Source organism: Vicia villosa, unplaced genomic scaffold, assembly GCF_029867415.1.
Source record: "Vicia villosa cultivar HV-30 ecotype Madison, WI unplaced genomic scaffold, Vvil1.0 ctg.000672F_1_1, whole genome shotgun sequence".
In the NCBI taxonomy this organism is placed as follows: Eukaryota; Viridiplantae; Streptophyta; class Magnoliopsida; order Fabales; family Fabaceae; genus Vicia; species Vicia villosa.
In genome coordinates this window covers 648,595-670,250 of record NW_026705298.1, presented here as the reverse complement: position 1 = coordinate 670,250, position 21,656 = coordinate 648,595, and positions in this window count along the sequence as shown.

Sequence of the window (21,656 nt, the reverse complement as noted above, 5' to 3'; positions counted from 1 at the left end):
ATGTTAATAAAAATGTTGAATTGTTTGATCTGTTAATGTTGAATAAGAAGCTAAATTTTTAAAAAAAAGAAGAAAAAAAATACGCAACCTACCAAAGCGCTTTTAGAAAAACGCTCTAGTAAGGGGGATACCAGAGCGCTTTTTCCAGCAAAAGCGCTCTTATAAGGGGTCTACCAGAGCGTTTTTTCCAGAAAAGCGCTCTTATAGGGGGGTCTACCAGAGCGCTTTTTCTGGAAAAAGTGTTCTTCTAGGGGGTCTACCAGAGCACTTTTTCTGTAAAAAGCGCTCTTATAGGGGGTTCTACCAGAGCGCTTTTAAAAGCGCTTTCGCTACCTACACCAGTGCTGGCTTTGACAGCGCTTTAAAGCGCTGTTAAAGGCCAAAAAAAGCGCTTTAGAAGCCCTTTCGGGTTGTAGTGAGTGGAAATATTCCAAAGATCACCCAATCGACAATATATTGGGAGATATATCAAAGGGAGTCATTACACGCTCTAAGATAAGTAACTTTTGTTATCATTTCGCTTTCGTCTCTCAAATTGAGCCTAAAAATTCCAAAGATGCTTTACTTGATGAACATTGGTTTTTGGCTATGCAAGAGGAATTAAATCAATTCAAGAGAAATGAGGTTTGGGACCTTGTTCCTCTTCCGCGAGATCATCGAGTAATTGGCACAAAATGGGTATTTAGGAACAAATTAGATGAAAATGGAATCATAACTCACAACAAGGCTCGTCTTGTTGCTCAAGGGTATAACCAAGAGGAGGGCATAGACTATGAGGTTATGCTCTGGTTGCCCGACTCGAAGCTATACACCTTTTGCTTGCATTTGCATGTTCACAAAATTTTAATTTATATCAAATGGATGTTAAAAGTGCATTCCTTAATGGGTACATAAATGAAGAAGTGTATGTATCTCAACCTCCCGGTTTTGAGAATTTTGAACATCCGGATCATGTTTACAAACTAAAGCGCGCCTTATATGGTTTGAAACAAGCTCCTAGAGCTTGGTATGAGCGACTTAGTAAGTTTCTACATGATCAAGGATTTTCAAGAGGAAAGGTTGATACAACGCTCTTTATTAAACATCAAGGAAAACACTCCATTTTGGTACAAGTTTATGTTGATGATATTATATTTGGTTCTACTAATATGTCTTTAGTCAAAGAGTTTGCTAAGTTAATGCATAGTAAGTTTGAAATGAGTATGATGGGGGAGCTAAGCTACTTTCTTAGACTTCAAATCAAACAACTCGAAGATGGGACATTTGTGAGTCAATCCAAGTATTGTCTTGAACTAATCAAACGCTTCGACATGGCAAATTCAAAGATTATTGATACACCTATGCCCACAGCAATAAGTTTAGATCGCGACGAACATGGTAAGCCGGTTGATGTAAAAAGGTATAGAGGTGTGACCGGCTCTCTTCTTTATCTTACCGCTTCTCGTCCCAATATTATGTTTAGTGTGTGCATGTGCGCTAGATTTCAATCAAACCCTAAGGAATCACATTTAAAGTCCGTCAAACGAATACTTAGGTATCTATGCGGTACCTCAAAGTATGGCTTGTGGTTATCTAAGGGTAGTGATTGTTCCTTGGTTGGGTTCTCGGACTCCGATTTTGCCGGTTGCAAATTGGATAGAAAAAGCACAAGTGGCACTTGTCATTTATTTTCAAATTCCTTGGTTAGTTGGCATAGTAAAAAGCAAGTTTCCGTTGCATTATCAACTGCCGAAGCGGAATACATGGCTGCAGGTAATTGTTGTGCTCAAATTTTGTGGCTTAAACAACAATTGCTTGACTATAGTGTTAAGTTACCATGTATTCCAATCTTTTGTGACAATACAAGTGCCATCAACTTAACTAAGAACCCAATCCTTCACTCACGCACTAAACATATAGAGATTCGACATCATTTCCTAAGAGATCGCGTTGAAAAAGAGGACGTCGTTTTTGAGCATGTTGATAGCAAAAATCAACTTGCCGATATTTTTACAAAACCACTTGCGACTGAGCCCTTTTGTCATATTCGTAGAGAACTTGGTGTTCTTGACATATCGAATCAAGTGCAAATTTCATAAGTTGCTCTCTATCCTATCATTATTATTGCTTGTTTACATCACACATGTTCTTCATATTGTAAATTGCAAGCTTGTGCTAGGTCCTTGGTCTCTCTACTCAATGAGGTAATATCGTTTCTCTTCTTTTAATCACATAATATCATCCTCGTATATTGTCTATGATTGCATTCTTATGAATGTTGTATAGTTGTGTGCTTGCATGTGGCTGTTTATTTATGAATCTATCCGCCAAAGTATGAAACATGAAACTATGATATTTGCTTATGTGCAAGTTTTGTTAAGGCATTTTGTTAAAACTCTATCTCATGTTTTGTTATTTTTGGTTTAACCTATGCATACCTTGTGTGATGCATTTTATTTATTCGTTTGATCATCTCATTGTTATGTACTTTGGATGTGTGGTTATTTTTCCCTATAGTGTGTTTTTTTAATTAACATCATTTTGTGTGAATGCATGTTGTTTCGTTATTTGATTGCTCATTTTTTATGCCTTTCATAACACTATATTTCTCTTCTTTTTGATGTTGTCAAAGGGGAGAAATATGACTTCCAACTATGCATAAAGTCAGGAGGAGCAACCAAATTATGTCATGTTCATGTTTTGCATGTTCATGTTTTTTCATCATAAAAAAGGGGGAGTTTGTGAACGCATGCTCTATCCGAACAAGTTTTGAATGATGTCAAAACACCATACATATGTGTGGTAAGTGGTTCAAGTATGATATAAATGTTAGTGGGATATGACTAAAGTGAAAAACATGGAAATACTGTCAAAATAGCCAAAATTAAGACATGGAAACGTTTGGGTCGACCAAAACAGGGCTTAGGTCGACCTGGCCTCTGTGGAAATGTCTGGGTCGACCTATCAAGGGCTTAGGTCGACCTGGCTACTGATTCTTTCAAATGTTGTTGCTTCGAGTTGGTGCTGGATTCATGCAGCATTCTTGGGTCGACCCAACATCTCAGTAAAAGCATCACATTCATCCCGATAGGTCGACCCAAGCCTCTCCCAAGTCGACCTGTCGCGTTAGTAATTGCAATTTTGGCTTTTGTTTTGTGTCTCTCTCCCTCAAATGCTATTGGATTCATATAAAAGGGCAAGGTGTTTGATTGGAAAGGTTAACAAGAAAGAGTGAAAGATATACACTTGTGATCATCATCTTCATCAAATTTTCTCATCAATCAACAATCACACACAACAATATTTGTTGATTAAGGTGCAAGAACTTTGGTGGAAACATCCGAATTGAGGAATTAATTTCGTTTTCGGGTTGAGTCAGAGTGGGTTCTTTCTTGAATAAAGCCTTAGGGTTTTTCCTCCGAGATTCCGTTTTAGGTGTGGGGGTTTTGGTACGAATCTTTTCTTCATCAATATCAGCCGAGTGAAGGTGATTGAAGATCCGTGGGGTTTCAATCTAGTTGCGTGAGAAGGTGATTTGTGAAGGAATATTTGGGGCTTTTTGTTTGTGAAGAAATTTCAGCCGTGTGAAGGTGTCGAGGATCAAGGGTTCGCACACTTGTGTCACTACAATCGGAGTAATTTTCAACACAGAAAAGCAAATTCACTTGATTCATCTTTGAATCAATGGTTGAGAAGACTATAGGTTTGAATTCGACAAGTTGTTCGGAATTCGGTGACTATATTTCTTCTCTTGTAAAATTTGAGCAATCTATAACATACTATCCCAATTCTAATTTTAGAATTGGGGGCTGCCGTAACCTACGTGAGGACGACAAGGGGAACAACCTAAACAAATCGTGTGTTCATTTTTCTTTCAGTCATTTCATAATTTTTGCTTGTGGTAATTTGTGTGCTATATCGATTGTCGAATCGTATTTGCCAAAAACAAAGTGTACAAAACTTGCTTGTAAAAACTCATAACAATCGCCATGATTGTTATTAAAAAGATTCTAACACTAATTTTTGGCAAATTCCGACTTGGTGTATATTCCACACCAAGTGTTTGATCAATTGAAGAATTCACAAATTACTTGTTAAAACAATCTTTGCCTTAAGCAAATCATTGGAAGCAACACGTGCTCAGTGAGATTGCTTAAGCGGTTGATTGTATAATTCATTTTGATTCACTTTACTTTTCTCATCGTCATATTCCAAGTTAGAGTAACGCATATACGATCCTTTCAATAATTGGATCTTTTAGATGATTCATTGAATTAGGGAGCTTTCGCCGCAAATAAGTTTGATTTTTGAAAAACGTAAATTTTAAAATAAGGGATCTATTCAACCCCCTTCTAGATCCTTGCTATCGTCTAACAATTTATTCTATGTTTTATTCATTTTTAATGGGTTAAAGCCTGAATAAATGATAAAAATGCATGGAAAATTTCTCTTGGGCCAAACCAAACTTCTAATCCATACCAAATCCTTAAAATTTTCGTGCAAGGCCCATATGTGTGGAAGAAAAGTGCAGAAAATAGATTGATGATGGATTTAGCAAGTTTTGGATAAAGATTCAATCATGAACAAATCAAGTTCCAAATCATCAATCAATAATCAAATTTCAATCTCTCTCAACCCTAATCTCTTCTAGTATATAAACATAAGATCATAAGGGGTCTGGGGACAAAAAATTGGAGGCGGCAGGAACTCAGAACCTATCGTGAAAAGTGGTGAGATTTCAAGAAAGTTTGGCATTCGGATTCCAAGTTACAGGCGGATTCAAGCCAAATTAAGCAGCAAGCATCATTCCTTGACGTTCCTTGATCGATTCTAGAACGCTACCTACCTTCAAAAGCCCAGGAAAACGCAAGCATAAATCAAGGTTTGTCTTCCTAAACTCAAAATCGAATCTCAATTTATATGCATGCTTATAATGTTTTGATTGTGTAATCATGTTCATGATGGTCCTGTGATTCTTTCTACATACATTAATTGCGTTTTAATCCCATATTCACATAGATGCCATGTTAGGTTTTTGTTTGTTTAAAATTAGGGCTTTGTTATTCTAGATTAATTGGTGTAAATCGAAACCATAATCATGTCTATTATGTAAAGACGAGTTAATTGGCATAGGTTGTATAAATTGATGTGTTTGGTATGAGTTACAGAAACAACTTGGATTTTGCTACGAAATAGCCGCGGTAAAATCGTAGCTAATTTTGTGCCTGGAGATGAGGAAGACGACGGTGATGTGGTCGTCATGTATTGGTTTGTTTGAATGGGGACCGGTGGCGCGTTTTTTATTTATTATATTTGTTTTGCTTTTTTATTTATTCTTTTCCAGGAAATGAACAGTAACGCATGCATAGCTCAGTTGGCAGTACAGTACATGTCAAGGCTTGGTGGACCAAAGGGGCGTGGGTTCAAACCCTACCCCTGTATATTTTTATTCCTTTTGCTAATTTCTCAAATTTTCTTCACCTTTCCTTATTTTTCCTTAATTCTTTTCTTTTAATTAATTAAACCTAACCCTATTTTCTTAATAAAACCTTAACCCTAATTTATCTAACCCTACTTTCACCATATTTATTTTCACTTTAACTAATTAATTTTCTTAAAAATAATTTTATTAACTTAATTAATTAATTTTTTCATAAAAATATAATTAATTACTAATTAGGTTATTTTTTAAATTAGGTTTTGATGTAAATACCCCCGATTAACTTGTAAACTTGTGTATTTTGACCAATAAATTTATTTAGGTCAAAGATTAGGGGTTTCTTAATTTAAAATCAACTTAGAATTAGTTTTTTTTAATTAATTAGGGTTTTCATCAAAAACCTCTAGCACACCCTCATCTTCTTGCCACGCCCTAATCAGGGTTTTCTCTCCTTTAATTTTCTGCTAATTATTTTATTATTAATTGCCTTAGAATAAATGTATAGGCTTTGGCATGTTTTAATTTACATGTTTTCCTTAGAAAATTGTATAGGTCGCAAGGGCGACACTTTTATTGTAATAGCGTAGGAGTAGCGTAGAATTTACTATTATGCCCCTGATTTTATTTTTCTGCTAAATTGCTTGGTTAGTAAAGTAGGGTGTGAAAAGACATGAATATTAATACTGACTTAGATCACTAACAAAAAGAAAAAAGCATGAAATTAAAACACTTTTCATACACCCACCTTTAGGATATACCCTTCAGTCACAATCAAGAAATAAACAGCAGAGTCAAGTCCCTAGTCCCTAATTAATCTCCCAACTTCTTCATAGTTGGGATGTTCAAAATTAAATAAATAAATAGAATTGACCCAATTACATCCAAAATACTTAGGCTATTCATTAATCAATAGTGAAATAACCTTGTCATCACGAAAGATGAAAAAAGAACAGAAAAGAACTTAAAATAGGGTAGACAACTTTTAATCGCTTGCTCAAGTTTAAAAAAGGCTTTTTGCACCCTACACCTTTCAAATTTCAAAAATTCAAAAATAGTTAAATATTTCGTATAATGCCCGAAAGCTAATACGAAATAAAACACTATATTTTCTAAACACACCTCACTCTTCAAACAAAAAAAACTTTGAAAACAAAATGAGCTAAACAATTAAGAGCCCATGGATAACCATGGATGCGAAGGGTGCTTGCACCTTCCCTTCGCATAATCTATCCCCCGAACCCCTTTCAAAAACAAAGGTCTTTCCTGTTATTTTCTCACCTTTCTTCTTGGATAAAAGAAAAGTCGGTGGCGACTCTGTCAACCGCGGAATTTTAAAATAAAAATAAAAATAAAATAAAAGTCAGTTCACCGTATAACAATAATCAGTGTAGACTTCAAGCTGATCTAATGTTTCAAAGGAATCTCCCCATCCAGTTGGCTGGATGTCTTCAATTGCAATTTTTGAACTTTCAGGGGCAGTGTATTTGACCATGTAATCAAACTTGCCGCTTGGTTGTCCCAAGGTATCCCAAACTTCATCGGGGATAGGTGGAACTTCTTTGTCTTTGAGTTGGAACATATCTGTAAATTTTCTGAAAGAGTACCAAATGGTGTATACTGCTCTTCTTGAGATATGTATCCAGAATCATCGAGGTAAGTTTTCCATTCTTCTTCGGAATCAGAATGCTCTACTTCATAAGTTTCTTTGCTGAGGAGATTAACTTCTTGGGGAACCTGATCAAGGAATCCTCCACTACAGAATGTTTCTTCGATTGGATAAAGGGTTTCATCCTTCTTGGTTGATTTTGGAGGTATTGAGGAAAATCCCAATCCTGTTTTAGTTCCATTGTTGATAGGATTTATCACTTGTCCCCGACCGGAAGTAGTACCATCTTTAACTACTCGTACTGCATCTTGATAAGAAGAGATAGATGCTCTAGATTTATTTGTAGATTCTTCTTCTAACATAAGTCCTTGGAACTGCGTTCCTTCCATATCATTGGCATCGATGAAAGAGAGCATGGATAAGTGACTGACCAATAGGGCTTGCTCAGCACTTAAGGTTATTAGTTTTCCATTTGCTATGAATTTCAGCTTTTGATGAAGCATAGATGTTACTGCTCTTGCTTCGTGGATCCATGGTCGATCTAACAAACAGATGTATGCAGCTTGAATGTCCATAACCTGGAAGGTGATTAGGAAAGTATGCAGACCAATAGTCATTGGAAGGTCAAATTCTCCCATAACTGATTTACATGATCCATCGAAGGCTTTGACGACCACACCATTAATTTCAAAGGAGCCCATTTGTATGACAGACGATCAAGAGTTGTTTTTGGCATCACATTCAGAGAATATCTTGTGTCTACCAACACATTGAATAAGGAGTCTGATTGGCAATTCATAGAAATATGAAGAGAAAAGTTATGATATGTTCCCTCTTTAGGGAGTTCCTCATCATGGAAACAGAGATTGTTACAAGCTGTTATGTTGGACACTATCCCATCAAACTGGTTGATAGTTACGTCATGATCCATAAAAGCTTGATCCAATACTTTCATTAAAGCTTCTCGGTGAGCTCCAGAGTTTAAAAGCATAGAAAGTATGGAGCTCTTGGACGGAGTTTGCATTAATTGGTCCACAACCTTGTATTCACTTTTCTTGATTAACTTCAAGATTTCCTCAAAGTCAGGGTTGACATTGGTTCCACTGGACTGTCCAACGTCAATGTTGGAATCTGGATTTCCAATAGGAATCACTGCAGGATTTGAAGCTGGTGTAACCACATGATTTTGCCTAACAACGGGCACTTTTGATGGCAATGGAGCGTACATGCGTCCACTTCTAGTCACACGACTAAATTCGACAATGTTAACTGTAGATGGAAGAATTGGTAGGGGAATTTCTTGCCCATTCTTCATCATACTTGCATTTTATTTGTAAGTAACTACTTTATCTGATTTGTAAGGAACTGGTCTAGGTAGACAAATGACAATCAGAGTCCTTGGCTTGTTGTATGTCATTTCTATGCGCTCGGGCATGTTAAAATAGGGAGTGATGACATTAACTATAGGAGTTACCGAGTTGATATCTGAGACAAGCTCATGCGGATAGCTACCTATCATGTCAACATCATGCTCATTTCTGTTTTGGTAAACTTGAATGGCATTGTTGTCTACCAATAGTTAAAGGTCTCTTTTGACAATAGAGCATCCTCGAGTGTTATGGTAACAGGTTTCACAAGAACCATAGTCATGCTTAGTGACACATATCATTGCGTAGAAAGCAGTATGAATTCGTACCAAGTTTTCTGTTGATAAGTTTATATCAAAGATCTGGTAGAGGTTAGTACGTTCACATATCATGTTTATGTTGCCTAGGTCGATGTGACCCTAATTCCTTGCTCGGTAGATTTGAATGACATCATCATCCAACAATTGTTGAAGATCTTTCCTTATGACGTAGCATCCACGAACACTCCATCTGCAACCCTCTTGACAAGATTGATAGTGATGTGGTGCGAAAGCATTGCCCTTGCAGTAAGTAGCATGCAATTGCACTAAGTCCTTTGTCGACCAATTTATGTCATAGATCCTAAATTCTCCAGGACATCCATATACCATGTTTATGGTATTTCCTCCATGATTTGGCAATGGATTTGCTTGCACATTTGGAGCTGAGTCCTTGAATGAGAGAATGTTAGCCCTTAATAACTTCTGGACTTCTGATTTCAAGGCTATGAAATGTTCGAGATCATGGTCGGGTGCCCCTTGATGAAAAAGACATGACACAGCTGCTTTGTACCACCATGGTAGCTTTGCAGGAACGGGTGGTGATGCTTTAGTTTGAATAGTATTTTCTCTAATTAAAGTAGGATATAATTCAGTGCACGAGATCGGGATTGGATCAAACTGTAAAGTCCTTGGCGCACGATTCTGATTTTTGTTGAATGGTTGAGCCTGATGTTGAGGATGTTGATTTTGTTGAATTTATGGAGTAATCCTTGCGTTCGATGTTGGGTTAACATCTGGTGCGATAGCAGCCACATGTTGTCATTGATTCCCTCTTGGCTTGCCTTGGGATATCATGCCAACATCTTGTTCTTTCTTCTTGGGAAAAGCAGTTCCATACTTTTTGGTCCCACTTGAAGATCCATTTTCCTTTGTTAAACGTCTCATTCGGACTCCTTCTTCTAGTCGCTGTCATACCCCAATTTTTGACCTAAGATACTACCTCATATCATTGCATATGCATCATTTGCATCTCTAACAAATTGCATAGTTTGTGTTTGCTACTTGTGACTCAGCAGGGTTTAATCAAGAAACCACTCATCAGTACAAGTAACAATCAATTAGGGTTTTGTTCTCCCTCCATCTCAAAAGAACTATCTTCATCAACAATCAACATTTGGTCCTCAGAGATTCACTTCAACAAGCTCAACAGCTTTGAATCGACCAAACTAGGGTTTTGCCTGAAGACAGCATACTCTTGACTTCTGCTCAGGATTTGACCTAATGACTTGGGACATGACCTCAAGACCCCAAGTGCATCATTTTGACCTAATCTATTGGCTCAAGACATCTCCTACACAAGGATTGATCAACAGTGAAATCTCAGATCATCAGATTAGGATTTTTGAACTATCAGGGACTGAAATCAGGGATCACATTTGGGAAACCCTAAAAACACCCAGGAATTCAATCAAAGGTTTCAATTATCTTCAAATAATCCCTATGACAATATCCAATGGTAATTGCATCTCAATTCAAGATCCACAGTCATCAATTTCATCAGGTCGACAATTAGGGTTTTTTGACCTAATTCACTGAATAACTGACTTTTTAATCAGGACATGGTGCCACAACTCAAACCATGGCTCAATATCCTCTAATGCTTCAATGTGATCCATTCATACCATTCATTTGGTGAGGATATCCTGTTTCATTTGAAATCTCCAGAAACGCGATTCGTCTGAAAAAGTCAACTGTACAAGAACACCTTTGACTTTTGGGAATTTTGGTCAACCATGACTTTTGAAGTTTTGAATTATCAATATATGATATATAAAGTCATTTGATCAAGAAAAATCAAGAAAATCAATCAAGAATCAAAAAGTCAAAAGTTTGACTTTCCATACTTAGAAAAATTCTAAGTGTTTTTCAATGGTTTTTTCCAAACTTTGGAAGGGAATTTCTCAAAATTTCACCTACAAACTGAAAAAAACTTCCAACATGAAAGTTGTAGATTTTGATCCAATGAACAACTTTGTCACATATAATTTTTTTCCATAAGATCAACCATTTAAGAGATATAGTGCTTCAAAGTTGGCATCTTTGGAAAGTTTCACTTAAAACTTCATTTTCTTCAAAGTTCATGGATCTTTTTCACCCATTTCCTTAAAGGTCTTGAGGAAACTTCCAACTAGGGTTTTGAAGTACACAACATGAGCTTTCCAAAATGTCCAAGAGCATGAAAAAACATGGAGTGTAGCTATGGTTTTGAATTTTGCCATTAGTGACCATTATGCATGAAACTACAAGCCATTTTTACCAAAGTTATGCACTATTCTACCAAATGATCCAATTGATGACACATAGAGGCAATAATTGAAAGATATTTCTGGTTTGAGATCATAATGGAAAGAGATAAGAAGCTTAGAGAAATAACCATGGTTTAGTTACTTTTAACCATATGCATTAAATGTGAAAGATTCCTTTCTATCCCTTAAGCCAAATCATCAAACTTTGAAGCAAGTTGCAAAGCTCTGAGTTCAGAAAGTTTGGCCTATAAATAGAGGTCATTACTTCATTGCAAATCACACCAAAACCTCACAAAAGATAGGTTTTCTCTTTCTTTCTTGAATTGCAAGTTTTAAGTTTCAAAGTGAGGAAGAAATCCCAACCTCCAAACCCTTGAAGTTCTGGCCAAAGTAATGATTCTAACATCTCATAAACATCATACATGATGTGTTTGAACCATTCACACACCTCAAATCATCCCAAAACTCAGAATCATCATCTCACCTCCAAATATGCATAACACTAGCCTTATCATGCCAAAATCCATACCAAGCAAATTCTGTCCAAACTAACCTTCTAAACATCATCCATATACTTCATATGAACTGTTCCAACCATCATACATGATCTGAAACACCAAAATCACTAAGCTTGATCCTCACTTGAACCATACTGCAGATCGAGTACCATGGATTGATCAAGAGGTTTTCAAATTGTTCCAGGCATCCAAACATGTTCCATAAGGTCCACTGAAGGTGTTCAGATCAAGAAACAACAACTGGAACTCCTCATTTGCAGAATTCGATTCTCACTTTTGCCGTTTTTGAAGGTAAGCTACTTGAACTTCAAACTCTATGAATCATGCATCATGAATGAAATATGAACATACCACCTCATTTCTGCACACATGAGGATCATTAACCCTCAATCAATTGTTATTTATCTTGCACACACACGATTTCAGATTGAAACTCAGAATTAGGGTTCTTCGTGTTCATCAGAAAATTGATAGCCTTAGGGTTAAAATAAATGCAATTAAATGATACCATTGTGTTCCTTATGAAAAATCGAGCAAGTTAGGCTATTCACTTGATCCAAACAATTCAGTTTTCAGAATTTTCAAATTCAATTTGGGGGTTGTGTTCTTGGCGCCAAATTTTGAAACTGAACTCAGGAACTTGATTTAAAATATATTCAATTCATTGCAAGAGATTAACAGACCACGCGCGTGGTCTGGTTGGTTAAGTTTTTGAGTTGTGAGAGAGAGGGCGCGAGTTCAACACTCATGGGGGCCAAAACATTTTTTTATCACTATTTTCTTTCAATTTTTTACACAACTTTAATTAATTCATTGATCAATCAAATTAACTCATTTTTACTTCATTTTTTACACACTTCTTATTTAATATACATATTTTGACAATATCAAAAAAAATCATAAAAAAGGATTTATTTAATATTCTTTTAATTAGGTTTAAAATGATACATTTTTAAGTGTTTTAAATATTGTTTTTCATTTAATTTTTAACCTAATCACTTGTAAATATTTTTTGTGATTAAACCCTAATCATTTAGGTCTTAATTAAGCATTAAAACTTGTTTTAACTTAATTAAGTTGACTTTTGTCAAAATTCAAATCGTTTTAAGACGAGTGATCGCGATTCTTTTTCAAAACGATAAACCACTTCTTTTTGATTAAATCCTTTTGACTAATCAATCAATTTTCAAAATGAAGTGGGGCCTCTCGAATATTAGAGAGTGTAAGTCCCATTTCTTTTCTTTTTGTACAGTTTTTTTTAAACAATAAAACTCCAAAGAAACAAAACTTTTCAATATACCATGGGCCTCCATGTAGGTATAAGTCCCAAGCCCCTTTTGTACATACCCATTCCTGTACATGAAATTAGGTATTTCATTGTACACATACATTTTTGTACATATCTCAATCTGTTTTTTAACTTTGAATAACAAACCAAAAATGAAGGTTTCTTCAAACCTTCCCAAAAATATCATGGGCCTCCATGTAGGTATAAGTCCCAAGCCCCTTTGTAAATACCTGTTTACATAGCTTTGAATAAACTCAATGGGACTCTCCCCGAGTATAAGTCCCGAGCCCCCGTGTATACAAATGGATCATGCTTACAGGTATATTTCCTTCATAAACTCCATTATATACACACACTTTGTCATATATATAATTGTTCATACTTGTTCATATTTGTTCATGTACTTGTTCATATTTGTTCGTACTTGTTCATACTTGTTCATGTTTGTTCATATGTGTGATATGTGTGCTTGTTCAACTTAGTACAACACTAGGTTCCCCATAGCCTCCTATTGGGCTTCGTGCAAAGAATCTCCACTAGTTTAGGTTAGGACATAGAGTATGGTTTCCCGGTGAAATCGCTCTAAGAGCTCAAACCAACTATACCATGCCTCCCTTTGGGCTTTGTACAAACGAGTGACTCTCCCATAGCCTCCTCTTGGGCTTACAATGCAAGGACCCTCGATAGTCCCTCCCATAGCCTCCTCTTGGGCTTACAATGCAAGGACCCTCGGATAGCCTCCTCTTGGGCTTCGTACAAGGACCCACGGCCTTCTTATAAGCATCCCCAATATCCAAATCAAATACCCTAGGAGATTAGACATTTATCATCTCTATGATAGGAGTATCTCATCTATATCATCACAAACAATCAAACAATCAAACAATCAATCAATCAATCAATCAAACTTTTTTGCCACAAGGCTGGCTAATCAATCAAACTGTTTTACCACCGTACTGGATGATTAATCAAAGTTTTTGTCACAAGGCTGACTTCATTGAAACTTTTGCCACAAGGCTGGCTGATTAATCAAAGTTTTTGTCACAAGGCTGACTTCATTGAAACTTTTGCCACAAGGCTGGTTAAACAACAAAAACATCTTTATCATTCTAAGCACCCTAAGTGGCATGGCCCCGGGCTTATAATGAAAAGATTTTCAAACAAAAATCAAACAGATGTATGTGATGATATAGATTAGATACATCGAACATTTAGATGACATTTGTCTCTTTTCCTTCGCTTCCACTAGCATAAGTGGGAACTACGATTGCTCTGACTTTCTCAACATCCCTTTGAGAATACGTAGGCACAAGGTCGTACCCTTGGCGAGCAAAACTTCTCCCTCAAACCACTCAAACCTTAGCACCCGTAGACCCCGAGCTACAGATGCTCTGATTCCCTCTAAGGGATATGTATGCAGAGGATCGCGATGATCTTTGCGAGCATAATCAAACAAACACCTTAGGTCCCACCTCTTTCTCACAAGAACCTCCACCATAACAAGAATGGAATAAACAAAATAAAGAAACCTATAGAGTACTATAGATACGTTGGGTGCTAATACCTTCCCTTCGTATAACCAACCCTCTTACCCAAGATCTCTCCCCCCACTTTTAGGTTATTGCAGCTTTTTTCCTTTTCCTCTTTTGGAAACAATAAAAAGTTTGGTCGGTACAAAAGAAAAATCATTTTTTTGAGCACTCGAGCCCAAAGAAGGCATCAGGTGTCTCATCCCGAAAAAAGACAACGATTTTTCGCCCGCGACAGAAAAATGGCGACTTCACTGGGGAACCATCTTTTTATTGTTTCCAAAGAAAGGGTTATTTCTGTTTGTTTTGTTTTTATTTTATTCTTGTTACATGTGTGGTTCCTTGGTTCTGTTACTTGTGTGATTCTGTTACAAGTGATACATTATGGACAAATCCTAACCCGGATTAAGAACACATAAGAATTAGGTGGAGGGTATAGTCATGTATGGCATACAAGGAGTTAGTCCTTAAAAAGTCAGCATGAGAATCCTTCCGCTCAGTGGAGGTTCCTTGTTTGTAGTATATGTTTAGCAAGTTCAGTTGCGAAGACATTATTGCTTTCATTGAACCGTAGAAGCTGAGTTGGCTGTAGAACCCCAACCCATCCTGGCCTTATTAGGACGTGGTGCAGAAACGATCCAGGTGAAGACTTGGATAGTTGTCATGCGGAGAACCACACTCAGACGAGTTTTTCTTGAGAATATTTCTAGCTCACAAGTTCAGTTGTGCAAGCCGGTAATATTCGAAAGAAAAATGTGGACTCTGACGTATCAGTAGAACATGTTTTGCAGGTGATAAACCCTAGTACTATCCCATGTTTGGTTCTCTGACCTCATGCTCGTGACGCTGGACCTTTGAACCTATGTGTACTATGTTTGAATTACCATGTTTGTAGTATCATGTTTGCGTTACCATGTTTGAACTACCATGTTTGCTTTACCATGTTCGAATATGTGGCATCCACGCATCCATGCATTCATACATTCATTAAAAATCCATCTTTTCCCATAAAAGCATGATTTTTCCAAAAATTTTAGAGAATTTCCTTTGCAAACATTATAGGATTAAGTTATGGATTGGGTAAAAAGGCATACCAAAAAGTACGATTTCAAAATGCCTAATGTGGAAAGACTGAAAGAGTTAGCATCTTCTGTACAAGATCCTTCTGATTTTAGGAAAAGCCATGGAAAGCTTTTGCCTATCTTGAACACTCATGTTGATGAAGGACTTCTCAAAACTCTGGTTCAGTTCTATGATCCCGTCTACCGGTGTTTCACCTTTCCAGACTATCAGTTGGTACCAACCTTGGAAGAATATGCCGATCTTTTGGGTATTCCTGTATCTGACAAAATACCTTTCAATGGTTTGGAAGCCATTCCTAAGTCACCAGTCATTGCAGCAAGTATCCACTTGAAGAAATCTGAAATAGAAAGTAATTGGACTACCAAAGGAAACTTTCCGGGTTTGACTTCGCAGTTTCTAATAAAGAAAGCCTTTGATTTCATTGACACTGGTAGCATGATAGCTTTTGAAGCTGTATTAGCCTTGCTCATCTATGGGTTGGTTCTGTTTCCCAACGTCAACGACTTTGTTGATATCAACGCCATAAAGATTTTTCTGATTGGAAATCTTGTTCCGACTTTGCTTGGTGACACGTATTTCTCTATTCATCATAGGAATCGCCAAGGCGGTGGAATCATTGTATGTTGTGCACCTCTTTTGTACAAATGGATTGTTTCACACTTACCTAAGTCTCCTATTTTCACGGAAAACCGAGAAGGCTTGCGTTGGCCTCGAAGACTTATGTCCCTTACTAATAATGATATTCATTGGTATACTCTGGCTCGCTGCGGTACAGAAACCATTGATAGTTGTGGAGAGTTCGCCAACGTACCCCTCATTGGTACACAAGGAGGAATTAACTACAATCCGGTCCTAGCCCGACGACAACTCGGGTATGCAAATTCAGCTAAACCCATTGGTCTCACAGTGGAATGCTACTTTTACCGAGAAGGGGAGGATCCTCAAAGGTTGAAGACAAGAATGGTAAGAGCTTGGTACGACGTCCGAAGAAAAGAAAAAGGTGGGGAAAGAAACTGCATTGCTACAAACGCCTATACCTGTTGGGTGAAGAAAAGAGCAAAAGAGTTTCAAATGCCTTATGATTATGAAAAACCCATGTTCCCTGTGGTGTCTCAACTACCCAACATTCCCATTGACACTACGGAAGAATACCAAGAGATTTTAGCCAAAATGAGGTTAGAAAAAGACGCTTGGGAAGAAAAGTTTCGTAAAACTGATGAGGAAAATAGAAAGTTGAAGAAAAGAGTGAAAGATCACGAAGAAACTCTTTATTATCAAGATGGTTGGCTCATGAGTAAAGATGAGAAGATCCGTCAGAAAGATGCTGCAATCAGGAGATACATCAAAGAAAGCAAGAAGAATCTTGAAGCCTCGACAAGCAACGCTCCGATGCCTGACAATTGGAAGAATGTTGTTGACAAACTGAGGGCTGAAAAGGCCGAATTGAAAGCTTACTATGGGAAAGAAATCCCGAGGCTCAAGCTGCACAATGCATTTGGTTCTTCGTCTGATGAAGATGTTTAGGATTTGTTTAGCTTTTTATTTATCATTTGCTTTTGTAAGGAGCTACGCTCCAATGTTGTAACATTTCCCATTATTGCAAAAAAAAAAAATGAATGAATAAAAGATTTGTTTGTGTTCAAATGTTTGCAAGGAAATAATCTCTAAAATAACTGGAAAAATCATAAATTTCTTTTTGCATACATCATTCTGCATATCGAGTCTGTTGTATAGAGTCTCATCTTTTGGATCTTTCTCCATTAGATCGTCAAGCTGTCGCGTCTCAAAGTTTCTCGACCGCGCTCGCAATTAGATCATAGATACAATACTCGTTCAAATAGAAGAAGAGTAATGGAACACTCTGAACAAGAGAATATTGAGCTCCGTGGTACGGTGACCACCCTTCAAGAAAAATTGGAAAGTCTCACTACTCTGGTTGACTCCTTAATGGCCGCACAGAATCAGCCGCCGCCACCCAACAGTCAAGCAACAGTAACATCTGAGGTCACTACTCCAGTTTCTACAGTTGCATTCAGTATTCCATCTTTCTCCATGCCAGAAGGTTGGGGCCCGCCTTTCAGCTTTGGTACAGGTTTCCGCCATAATTTCTCTGGGGTTCAAACGACTACAACTGAAGCGCCTGCTGCACAAGGTTCGGCATTTATTCCACATTCAGGGGGTAACTTTTTCCCAAATCACTATGGCACTTTCTCAACCCACTATGACAGTTCTGACCCCTACGGTTCACACTGTTCCTTATGATGGCAATGAGATTTATCATGATCAAGGTGATAGCACAAATCCGCGTAATCTTGTGGAAGATCTCCAAGAACAGTTCAACAAGATTCAATTGGAAGTCAAGGCTATTCGTGGGAAAGATTTGTTTGGAAAGAATGCCCAGGAGCTATGTTTGGTTCCCAGTGTACAAATACCTGCTAAATTCAAGGTCCCTGACTTTGAGAAGTACAAAGGAAGTTCTTGTCCACAAAGCCATCTTGTAATGTATGCCAGGAAGATGTCTACTTATGCAGATAATCATCAGTTGCTTATCCATTACTTTCAAGACAGTTTGACTGGTGCCGCACTGAAGTGGTACACAGGCTTGGATAGCACTAATATTCGAACATTCAATGACCTAGGTGAGGCCTTTGTCCGACAATACAAGTATAACTCGGATATGGCTCCAGACTGAGATCAGCTTCGGTCCATGGCTCAGAAAGACCATGAAGCTTTCAAAGAATATGCCCAACGATGGAGAGAAACTGCTGCTCAGATTAATCCACCGTTAAAAGAGAAAGAGATGACAAAGATCTTCTTGAATACTCTCAGTCCGTTTTATTATGAACGCATGATTGCTAGTGCTCCAAGTGATTTCACTGAAATGGTAAACATGGGGATGCGTCTAGAAGGAGTCCGAACCGGACGTCTGACTAAAGAAGATGGATCTTCGAGGGGAACCAAAAAGTTCGGAAGTGGTTTCCCAAAGAAGAAAGAACAAAGTGTTGACATGGTGTCCCAAGGGAAGCCAAGAGGAAACGTCAATAGTCGACAACAGATTGCTGCTGTCATACCAATCGTTAATACAGCACCAAATCCGGGATATACTCCACAGTTTCAACAACAACAGCCTCGACAATAGGCTCAGCAGTTGAACAATAATCAGAATCGTGTACAAAGAGCTCCACAGTTTTATCCGATTCCAATGACCTACACAGAATTGTACCCTGCGTTTGTAACAGCCCGAATTTTATTATTTGGCTAATTAAATTAAATAAGGATTTATTTACTTAATTTGGACGAAGTTTAATAATTAATTGGATCGTCGGTGTTATTGAGAAACATGTTCGGATTATTAAGTGAAGTTGGAATTTATTCGGTTAATCGAGAAATTAATAAAGTGGAGTATGTAGAGAAATAATATTAGAAATAATATTATTATTGGATTTTATTTATTTGAGATAAAGTCGGATTTAATTGGATTAATCGGAAAATAATATTAAGGGTAATAATATTATTTGTTGGAGCATAATTATTTATTTGACTACTCTATTTTATTAATTGGGCCTATTTATTGGAGTGATAAGCAATTAAGGGGTGTTATCATTTTTAAAGCCCAATATAATAAATAAAGATAGTAAGAGAGGAAATAAGGGGTAGAGGAATCATTTTATCATTTTGCTGGTTTTTGGAAGAATAGAGGTGGAGGAGAGGAACAAGAAGAGGAACTAGGGTTTTGGAGGAGAAATCAAGAGGTAAGGGGGAGAATCCCAAATCATTGTGGGCTAGTATAATGGGGTTATTGGTAGATTAATATAGTTATATTTGTTCATGGTGAATCTAATAAAATATGTGTTCAATCTCTATTGACATACTGGAACTTTGAAACCAAAATTTATATTGGAATGTGCAGTGTTCTACTTGTTTTGTTTCCTTCATTCGGTTTGACTGTTGATGTTCTTCTTTCTTTCGCTTGGTCAATAATAAATGGGTCACTTTGTAGTTTAATGAATATTTGTTGCTGTGCATTGACTGGTAGCAAGTAGGAATTAATAAACATAAAATGCGAAACACTATATTTTACTTTATTAATAAAAAGAAAAACTGCTGCCATTAGCCAATAGAAAGCGTGAGAGCATGCCTTAGCAGTAGGTATGGCTACTGATTGCTAGTGGACAAATAGAAAATAAACCACAAGCTCCTAGTACTGTAATGGAAACATGTTCGGTTACTGTTCCTAATTCTCTCGCCAATGTTGCTTTTCATTGGCCAAAGAAACTATGTTTGTCCCCAATTAATTGTTCTCCTTTTAATTACTCACTTGGCTAATCATGTGGTTCAATAAAGTCCACATGTGAGATGCTTATCATGCTTATAGATAGAAGAACTAGTAGTAACCAGTTGGTGGCTTGATAGGACCATTCATTGCTGGTTATTTATTTAATTAATAAAGGTGAGTGATATATATATGCTATTGAATGAAACAAAATGATATAGTGATGTACCTTTGGCCACAAAAGAAAACGTGAACTATCACTTATCTAATATAAGTGACTTTTGCCACTAGGTATGTGTATTTATAAAAAGAAGAAACTCAATATATATATATATATATATATATATATATATATATATATGTGGATAGAAGTGACTTGCTGCAGCCTTTAGCTAGAACCACATAATGACTCAAACCACCACTTGTTATTTAATAAAATTACCGCCCCATAGCTGTTCCTTGGCTAATCAAAAAGGAGCATGAGGTACCAACACATTAATGATAGAAGTGCTAGCATTACTAGCTAGTTGTTTAGTTAATCATGTGAGACAATGTATGAGGGATTAAATGAGAAATGTTGCTATTTGATTTTTATTGGCTAAAGATAAATGTGAACACATTAATTTATTTCATGGATAGAATGACCAATGCTACTAGTTTTATACATAGTTCTTTTAGGATAAAACATGAAGTACCAATTAATGCCATTGATGGGTCAGTGGAAGAAAAACGTGAACTTCCTTTTGAGATGAAAAACGTGAATCCTAGTATATAATTATTATATCCCCTGTATTTATTAACTTGGCCAATTAATGAAAAGTGAGTCTACTGTAGCCATTGACAAGAATATATAGTGTATACCCATATGTTTAGATTATTTAGTAAATAAACATGTTGGCATGAAATTGTTTTTTTATGTAAACTAATATATCCCTAATAAAGATAGTAATTGGATTGTAATTCTATTATGGTCCTAAAGTTAAAGTTAGAAATATAGTTAGGTGATAAAATACTAATGACTTATTGGTTCATATGAAAGTGAGTGAATCATATAAAATTGACAAAATGTGAGTTAGCATATGATAGTGATAATTACTAGTGTTAGTTAGAATGGTGGATTGAAATTTGTGTGTTGACTATTATATGAGAACAATGCTTATGTGATGAGAATGTTGTGTACAATATTGTGGATAATTCATTGAGTGAATTATTGTGATATGCTAAATATCAAGATGGTAGAGATGATCTTAATTGCATATGTTTGATTAACATTGTACATACATTCATATCATGGATGCCTTGAAACAAAGGTGGTTTGCTTTGAAACAAAAGCGAGGCTTAGATTCTAAAGTGAATCGGAAGCGGTAAACTATATGTTTACATTTGGTGGGCTTTGGTCTTGTCCGGATCGGAAGCGTGGCTTGGATTCTAGATATTGAATCGGAAAGCGGTGAAACTTTGGGTTCACAATTCGGTACCACATGCATAGTGTCACATATCTTGCATTGAGTCACATTAAAATTATGCGATAATTGAGTATGTGAAGTTGATGTATTTGTGATATGTGTATGAGTTTGTTAATTGAAACGAGTGAAGTTTGAATACTTATTTGATTAGATGTGTGAATATGTGAGAATTATGATTGTGTACTTAATTGAGAATATAAAAGTAGAATTGAAATATTATACTATTTCAGCTTGTTGTATACCCGATAACATGTGAAACATGTGTTGATTACTATTATCTATTTCGTTTTACGTAGTATGACTAATTACTTGAAGTGTTGATTTAACCATTATATTCTGTTATACTTTCTTCATAATGGTTCGTATTCTCACCCTTCTGTTTTAATGTTGCCTCGTTTGGCGACATGCAGGTTCTGGAGTTTAGTAGCCGCGTGTGACCTAGCCGGAGGTTCTTCCTTGGTTATTGGAGACTAGGTAGTGAGTCGATGCTCTGGTCATGTAACACTGGGTAGACTAGGTGTATTGAACTCGTGTTATGTTT